This window comes from Phacochoerus africanus, chromosome 1 (assembly GCF_016906955.1).
Source record: "Phacochoerus africanus isolate WHEZ1 chromosome 1, ROS_Pafr_v1, whole genome shotgun sequence".
Classification (NCBI taxonomy): domain Eukaryota; kingdom Metazoa; phylum Chordata; class Mammalia; order Artiodactyla; family Suidae; genus Phacochoerus; species Phacochoerus africanus.
The window spans coordinates 118,841,353-118,850,763 of NC_062544.1; positions in this window are offsets into that span (position 1 = coordinate 118,841,353).

Here is a 9,411-nt window from a genome sequence, read left to right on the forward strand (position 1 = left end):
CGATCCCTGGACTTGCTCAGTGGGTTAAGGATCCGGCGTTGCCATGAGCTGTGGTGTAGGTTGCAGACGCAGCTCAGATCTGGCGTTGTTGTGGCTGTGGTGTAGGCTAGAGACTGCAGCTCCGATTCGACCCCTAGCCTGGGAACCTCCATATGCCGTGGGAAGCGGCCCTGGAAAAGGCAAAAAGACAAAAAAAAAAAAAGGCTCTTGAGATGATTTTTTTTTTTGATCTTTTATCTTTTGTCTTTTTAGGGCTGCACCAGCAGCATATAGAGGTTCTCAGGCTAGGGGTCTAATCAGAGCTGTGGCTGCCAGCTTACGCCATAGCAACATAGGATCCGAGCCACGTCTTCGACCTACACCACAGCTCATGGCAACACCAGATCCTTAACCCACTGAGCAAGGCCAGAGATCAAACTGCAACCTCGTGGTTCCTAGTCGGATATGTTTCTGCTGTTCCACGTTGGAAACTCCGGCTCTTGAAATGATTTACACAAACTCAAAATGCCTTTTACTGCATTTGAAAAGATAGATGAACATCATTTGCCAAATCCAAGATTTGTTGAAACAAAAAAGATTTAACAATCTGGAGAGATTCTTGTGTTATATCAGCTGGCTAACTAGTTACAGACCGACCCGTTGATAAGGTCATTTACACCACTACTATTCCAACCTGAAGAAAGACCCAAGTTTACACTACACATTGTGGTTGGTGAAGTTTTTTGTCTAAGTAAGACGGATGATGGTGCCAAGGACATGAGTTAGTTACACAAAGAGAAAAGAAATGCTCAAGAGGAAGTGGTTTACTGTAGAAGTGCAAACAGTGGTAAAAATGTGTGAAAAAAAATTTCAAAAGTGTTTTTCTTTTTTGTCTTTTTAGGGCCACACCCGTGGCATATGGAGGTTCCCAGGCTAGGGGGTCAAATCTGAGCTGTAGCTGCCTCGGCCTACGCCACAGCCATGCTGGATCCGAGTCTCGTCTGTGACCTACACCACAGCTCACGGCAATGATGGATCCTTGACCCATTGATCGAGGCAGTGATTAAACCTGAGTCCTCATGGATGCTAGTCAGGTTCATTAACTACTGAGCCATGACGGGAACTCTGAAAGTGTTTTGATTTTAGGCTGTTCTAGTAAAGGAGGTCAAAAGAAAGATGTAGGAATTCATGTTTTCAGAGGGTAACACATCTCACTGTTCAATTTGAAAGACTGTAAGTTGGAGGAAAAGTGTTAATAATACAGATAATTTACCATTCATTCTCTCAAATTTTTCTTGGAACGCTGTCTGCTACCAGGCCCCAGGACGGGCTTCTGGCGATACAGCTGAAAATGTGCAAGCTCATCCTGATCCTGGGTTTATGGTCTGGTGCTTCCTATTACCTCATTTAATCCTCATAGCAGCTGCTAGAGACACACTGCCACTTTTGGCAGAGGAAGAAATGGTGGCTTAAACGTCTTGCTCAAAGAAATAGCACTAATTGGGAGTTCCCTGGTGGCCTACTGGTTACGCATATGGCATTTTCACTACTGTGGTGTGGGTTTGATCCCTGGCATGAGGGAATTTCTGCATGCCCCGGGCATGGGGGGAAAAAAAGAGAAATATCACCAATAAGTGATGGAAAAGAATTCAAATTTGCATCTCCTAACTCCAATTCCAGGCAACTATATGAAATTCTACTTGCTTATAGTCTCTTGTCAATCAAGGCTCTCAAGAGGAATAAAGAAAAATTATGAAGTTCTAGCACTATGCATTTCAATCACTGCCCTATGAATCATTTATTCTCCTTTGTTTTGACCCTCTATTCTTCTGAGTGAATGTGAAACTTGCCACCAACTCCCTTACACTCACAAGTTTTTTCATCTTTACTTTTTTTCTTTGTCATCTACCAGTTTGTAGATGGTTTTTAGCATACAGAAGCATATCAGTCATCCAGTCTCAGTGGCTGATTAACAGCCTAACTGAGATCCTGCTTCCCTTTTACATCACATGATTCAGGCTATGGTTTATTATTGAGGCTTTGTGGTATCAGAAAAGTACCCAGACTTACTAGCTGGACCTTTTCTCCTCAATTCATAAAAGCCCTGCAATAAAAGATAAAGTTGACATGACCTTTTGCTACTATGATACTGTGATTTGTAAGAAATGTATATATACAGCAGAAATCATCACAACCTTATAAATTAACTACAATAAAATTGAAAAAAAAAAGAAAAGTATACATTTGGTATTTAGATGACCAAAATATATTTCTCACTTATATTTGGTCTTAATGCACAGTTCCTGGTTCACAGCTCCCAAAACCCTTGGAATTTTTTCATTGATGAGATTATCTTTTGTTATAATATTGGATTTCTTGTCCTCAGTTCCTAAAAACTCTGCAGGTGGAATGGGTATCATGTTTGTGTGTCTGATTTTTTTTTTTTTTTTTTGCTTTTTAGGGCTGCACCCTAGGCATATGGAGATTCCCAGGCTAGGGGGCAAATCAGAGCTGCAGCTGCTGGCCTATGCCATAGCCATAGCAAAATGGGATCCTTACGGGTTAAGGATCCTGAGGGAGGCTGGGATCGAACCTGAGACCTCATGGTTACTAGTCGGATTTGTTTCTGCTGTGTCACAATGGGGACTCCTCATGTTATTCTTAACAATTCCTTTCCTTTGCAATTAAGTTTATGTTAAATGAAGGTGACCTTCAGATCCCAACCAAGGGTGTAGGCTGGTTGTTGAAAGGATGAAAATGCAACCTAGCCCTCCCAGAACCCAGGAAGTTAATAAAAAGCCCTAAATGCCCTCGAATTCCAGACCCTGTTCCCTATAGGTAAAAGATCATACTTCTTGCTGTTTTAGGGCTTGCTCTCTGTTCTGTACAAAACTATGTGGAAGGGAAAAACAGGCCCCTGAGTACATGCCTCCAGGCATGAAACTTCTTGAAACTACTTGAGATAACAGGGAAAAGGGTTCCTAATTGCTTGTTTGGCTTCTGTAAAGCTGCTTGCATAAGATAAAAGGAGGAGAAGTTAATCGCTGAACCGACCCCAGTAAGATCGGTTGCGCCATAAAATGTTGAAAATCCTGATAAATATATCTTGGCGACAATATGTCTCCCCCGCCCAGGAACAGGCACAAACATGTAACTCCAGAACAACTTAAAATTAATTGGTCCACGAAGCACGGGCTCTCGATGTTTTAAAATGACTGGTTTGTGATATTTTGAAATGATTGGTTTGTGAAGCGCGGGCTTTGTTGTGAACCCCATAAAAGCTGTCCCGACTCCGCACTTGGGGCCACAGTCCTCTACCCCTGCGTGGCGTACGACTGTGGGCCCCAGCGCGCTTGGAATAAAAATCCTCTTGCTGTTTGCATCAAGACCACTTCTCGTGAGTGATTTGGGGTGTCGCCTCTTCCGAGTCCAGACGAGGGGGATTTTCCTTCTACTGGCCTTTCATTGTCAACCCATGTGATTGGTTCTCCTGATTTCAGTCCCATCTCCTGATTTCAAGGAGCTTGAGGTTGAATCAATCTCTATTGGCCAATGATTTAGTCACAATCCTGACTGTGTAATAGAGCCTCCCTAAAAACCTTAAGAGACTGCTTTTTGGCCTTTTTTTAGAGAGAGTCTACGCAGGGGACCCAAAATACTTCTGCATGCTGCCTTACCAGGTCCCAAATTCCAGAAGGACAGACCCTTCTTTGTTCAGTGTCTCGCCCTATGTATCTCTTCATCTGGCTTTTGATATGTATCTTTTAATAGCCTTTTATAATAAATTAGAAACCTTGTGATTAAACAGGTTTTCCTGAGTTCTGTGAGCTGTTTCAGCAAATTAAACTAAGGAGGGAGTCACGGAAACTTCTGCTTTGTAGTCAGTTGGTCAGAAGCACAGGTGGCAACATGTGCTTGCTACTGGGGTCTAAAGTGGAGGGTGATCTTGTGGGACTGAACTTTTCACCTGTGGAATCTGACTCTCTCTCTGAGTAGATACCTTCAGAATTGAGTTGAATTCTTAGACACCCAGTTGGTATCCGAGCAACTACATAGTAAATACTGATTTAAAAAAATTAATTAGCAAGTGTTCATTGATGAATGGATGAACAAAATGTATTATCCATACAACAAAATATTATTCAGTTCCAGAAAGGAATAAAGGTACATGGAGTCACTTATGATGGAGCATGATAATGTGAGAAAAAAAGAATGTTACATGTATGTGTGACTGAGTCACCTTGCTGTACAGTAGAAAATTGACAGAACACTATAAACCAGCTATAATGGAAAAAATAAAAAATCATTATAAAAAAAAGATACACGGATGAATTGTGAAAACCATACCAAGTGAAAGAAGCCAGTCTCAGAGTTCCTGCTGTGGCTCAATGGTTAACGAATCTGACTAGGAACCATGAGGTTGTGGGTTCAATCCCTGGCCTTACTCAGTGGGCTAAGGATCTGGTATTGCCGTGAGCTGTGGTGTAGGTCTGAGACGCGGCTCGGATCCCAAGTTGCTGTGGCTCTGGAGTAGGCCGGTGGCTACAGCTCCAGTTAGACCCCTAGCCTGGGAACCTGCATATGCCGCGGAAGCAGCCCAAGAAAAGACAAAAAAAAAAAAAAGAAGAAGCCAGTCACAAAAGGCCACATATAATATGACTGTATTTCTATGAAATGTCTGGAAGAAAGAAGTCTAGACATGGAAGATTGGGTGGACTAAGAGGTGAAAGTAACAGGGTTTCTTTCTTTTTTCTTTTGCTTTTTAGGGCTCAGGCTAGGGATCAAATCAGAGCTGTAGCTGCTGGCCTACACCTCGGCCACAGCAACTTGGGATCTGGGCCTTGTCTTCAACCTACACCACAGCTCACAGCAACACCAGATCTTTAACCTACTGAGCAAGGTGAGGGATCGAACTCACAACACCATGGATCCTAGTTGATTTCGTATCTACTGTGCCACAATGGGAACTCTACAGAAGGGTTTCTTTTTAGAGTGGTGAAAATATTCTAAAATGAATTGTGCAGATGGTTGCATACCTGTGATTATAGTCATGTCATTTATATCAATAAAACTGTTTTGGGTTTTTTGTTTGTTTGTTTTTTCTGCACCCATGGCATGTGGAAGGTCCTGGGCCAGGAATTGAACTGCACAACAGTTTGGACTTGTGCCACAGCTGTGGCAACTCTGGATCCTTAAACTGCTGCACCACAAAGGAACGTCCAGTAAAACTTTTTTTTTTAAGAAAAGAAAACTGGGAGATCCGTCGTGGCTCAGCGGAAACAAATCTCACTGGCATCCATGAGGACACGGGTTAAAGCCCTGGCCTTGCTCAGTGGTTTAAGGATCTGGTGTTGCCGTGAGCTGTGGTGTAGGTATCAGATGCAGCTTGGATCCCATGTTGCTGTGGCTGTGGCATAGACCGGCAGCTGTAGCTCCAATTTGACCCCTCGCCTGGGAACCTCCATGTGCTGTGGGTGAGGCCCTAAAAAGACAAAAAAACCTAAATTAATTAATTAAAAATGAAAAGGATTTCACTAATAACTTGGGTATATGAAGCGTGAAATTATTTGACCTACAAACAGTGCTTATATTTGTGCTGTATGTGTAGAGGTAACTGAATAAAAATTTTAATGTTTAGGAGCTCCTGTCGTGGCTCAGTGGAAACGAATCTGACTAGTATCCATGAGGACGCAGGTTCGATTCCTGGCCTTGCTCAGTGGGTTAAGGGTCTGGCGTGGCTGTGAGCTGTGGTATAGGTCGCAGACACAGCTTGGATCCAGCCTTGCTGTGGCTGTAGTGTATGTAGGCCAGCGGCTACAGCTCCAATTGGACCCCTAGCCTAGGAACCTCCATATGCCATTGGTGCAGCCTTAAAAAAAGAAATAATAAAATAAAATAAAATAAAAATAAACAAAATAAAATAAAGCACTGAGCTTTATTAATAAAAAATTTTTGATGTTTAATGTTTGCTTTTCTTCCCTTCAAATAAAAAAACCCAATAAACCCTGGATTCTACCTATGCTGCAGCACAATAATTTAAATATTATGGCTGAGATGTAGCCTCAGTCAATCAAGGGAGCAGCAACTGACATCTATACCCTAAATCTGTCTATATCCAACAATTACAGTATGTGGGTGCATATGTAGCAAGAGGGCTTCCTGTGTCTTTTCTTGATTTTTATATTTTAGAGATTTTTAAAAAGTTATTTAACTCCCCTTTAAAAAGAATACTAAATAGAAGGCCTAGTGAATTGTGAACTATCAATATAAAATATTCCAAATTCTTATCCGGAAAAAATCCACTTCAACTACTTAAAATACATTAATCCCTTAAAAAACTAAATGCAGAACCACCATATGATCCAGGAATCCCACGCCTACGCAAATATCTGGAGAAAAGCATAATTAGAAAAGATACATGCACCCCAGTGCTCACTGTGGCACTATTTACAATAGCCAGGACATGGAAGCAACCTAAATGTCCATCAACAGAGTATTGGATAAAGAAGATATGGTACAGGTCGGGATTAAGATGGCGGAATAGAAGGACTGGAGCTCAACTTCTCTCATAAAAACAACAAAATTACAACCCAATGCTGAACAACCTTCAACCAAATGGACTGGAAACTTTCAAAAAGATATCCTACTCCAGAAGACAAAGAGGAGGCCACATCAAGAGGTTTACTCTTTGATGGAACTCATTCGCACTTTTTTTTTGTGTAGGTCTTTTCTTGAGCTGCTCCCGCGGCATATGGAGGTTTCCAGGCTAGGGGTCTAATCAGAGCTGTAGCCACCAGCCTATGCTACAGCAACATGGGATCCGAGCCGCATCTGCAACCCACACCACAGCTCACGGCAACGAGAGATCCTTAACCCACTGAGCAAGGTCAGGGATTGAATCCACAACCTCATGGTTCCTAGTTGGATTCGTTCACCGCGAGCCAGGACGGGAACTCCCCCTCATTCGCACTTTTGATTCAAGCAAATTACCATGTAGAAATATACCATGGGTTTAACTACCATTAAAGCAAATATACCACGTGGGAAAAAAAAGATATGGTACATACATATATAAAACTGATTTACTTTGCTGTACAACTGAAACTAATACAACACTGTAAGTCAACTATAGACCAAGAAAACTTAAAAAAATAAAATACATTATTGTCTGCCTCTAAATACTTTATCTGTAATGTCCTTTCCCATAATATTTCCAAACTCAGAAAAAAAATGTTTTAACCAATTATTTTCCATTTAGTGCCAAAAAAACCCCACAAAAAACCCTGGTTAGAAGAGATTTGTAAAAATAAATCTTTACAAAAAAATGTGACTTAGAGTTTTAGTACCCCCCAGTGGCTTTGAAAGGATAGGCAATAATTATTACAAGTTTTCTTCTAAGAACTCTTTGGGGAACCAGCCAAGTTTAAATGGGGTAATTGGTAGGTCTACGGTTGCAATTTACATAAATTATAGAAACATAACACCAGACATTTATCTAATTGAAGAAAATTTGGTATTCAGTTACTCATCTGGAGGAATTCTACTTGCGGTTTGTGCCATGTGGTGATTAGTCCATTCTCTTGAGAGTGTAAATGTGCTTCTCTGAGGTCAGAGTACGGTAATGTTAAAAAATTCAGTTTTGTTTTGCATTGCAAAAAGTCAAAATATATATTAAATATAAAATACCATTCTTATGTATTTCTTTAATAAAACAGTACTAAAAATATAAATCTATAATTCCTTTAGAAGATATATATCCACATGTGTAATAGAGATGTGGATTAGTTACACTCACCATTTTGTGCTGCTTCTTTCTTTAAGTGCTAATGAACTCTTGACCCCTAGTCAATCTGCTAAGATAGGTCCTTGGCTGAGTTTCTTTCTTTCTTTCTTTCTTTTTTCTTTTGTCTTTTTAGGGCGGCACCCACAGCATATGGAGGTTCCCAGGCTAGGGGTCAAATTGGAAGTGCAGCTGCTGCCCTCATCACAGTCACAGCAACGCTGGAGCCTTAAACTACCGAGCAAGGCCAGGGATCATACCTGCATCCTCATGGATGCTAGTCAGATTCACTTTTGCTGAGCCACAATGGGAACTCCCCTAAGTTTCTGTTTCCTGTAAAAATAATAAACAATGTAAGATTTTAATGCTGTCAAATTTTTCCAAATATTTCTTATAAATACTTCATACAAATAAATATGAAAATACTGTTTCTATGAAAAGCATATTAGATAGAATTTAGATTCTGACAGAAATGCACACAAGAGAATTTATTTCAAATATTTAAGCTTTGGAAATTGTTCAAGCCAAGTTCCACTTCCCTATTTCCTATCTGAAGGAGAGTCAAATTGCAAATTTCATGTGATTAAAAAAAAAAAAACCATAATAATGTACAAGTCTGTCTCAACACCTCAAGCAACTTCCAATCACAGCTTGTCTACAATAACCCAGGAAGTTTGTGAGGCAAGAGAATGCCTCATACCCTCACACTGGGACACTGATAACTAAAGCTTCCCACACTGATGTAAGCTGGTACTCATTTACTAAACTCTCTCAATTGTCTAGCAATTAGTTATTAAACAACTTGTGTTTTTGAGGAACTGTATCTGATGCAGAGAATTAAACTAAGACACAGTTCCTGCTGCCAAAGACAAGCAAAGGGCACATCCTTGAGACCGTTTAGTAGAGACTCGCAGAGTTAGCCAAAGCCAGCGATAGGGAGGAGGCAGTGTGGCAGGGAGAATGATAGGAATCTAGGAAGAGAGGGAAAAAAGGAACAAAGATAGCAGAGAAGCAAAAAGGTTTATGTAGCAGGGCACCACCGTTTTTGCTTGCTGCAGAGAAGTAAGAAGTCGAGAGGCAGGATAAGCTGAGGCGCAGGAATCCTCATGTGCCAGGTTAAGGGACTTGAACCTAATACGAGGCAAGAGTTATTAAGAATTTTAAGACTTTAGATAGAGGCTGACCTAATCAGATGCGCATTTTTGACCAGGCATTCTGGTTCTCATTATAGAAAGTAGGTTTTAAGGCTATAACAAGGAGGCAAGAGATCATTTAGGAGACTGTTGCAAAAATCTACTAAGAGATGGTTTAGGACTTCAACAGTCTTGGTTATTGTTAGCCGAGATACAAACCAAGGTGTGTTATCATGTGAGAGAATTTTAATGGGAAGAAGTAAAGAGATGAAAGACATTAATAACAGTTAATAAAGAAAGCTATTGCTGTTCTGTCACTACCATCCTTTTAAAAAATGTGTCAATAATCTAGAAAGGCCACACAGTAAACCATAAAATGATATTGTCAGGTGTGCGGGTTTTTTTTATTTTTTGTTTTAAGCCATGTACCTTGGTGTAGGCCAGTGACTACAGCTCCATATGCTGCGGGTGTGGCCCTAAAAAAAGACAAAACAAACAAACAAAAAAACACCACGTAAA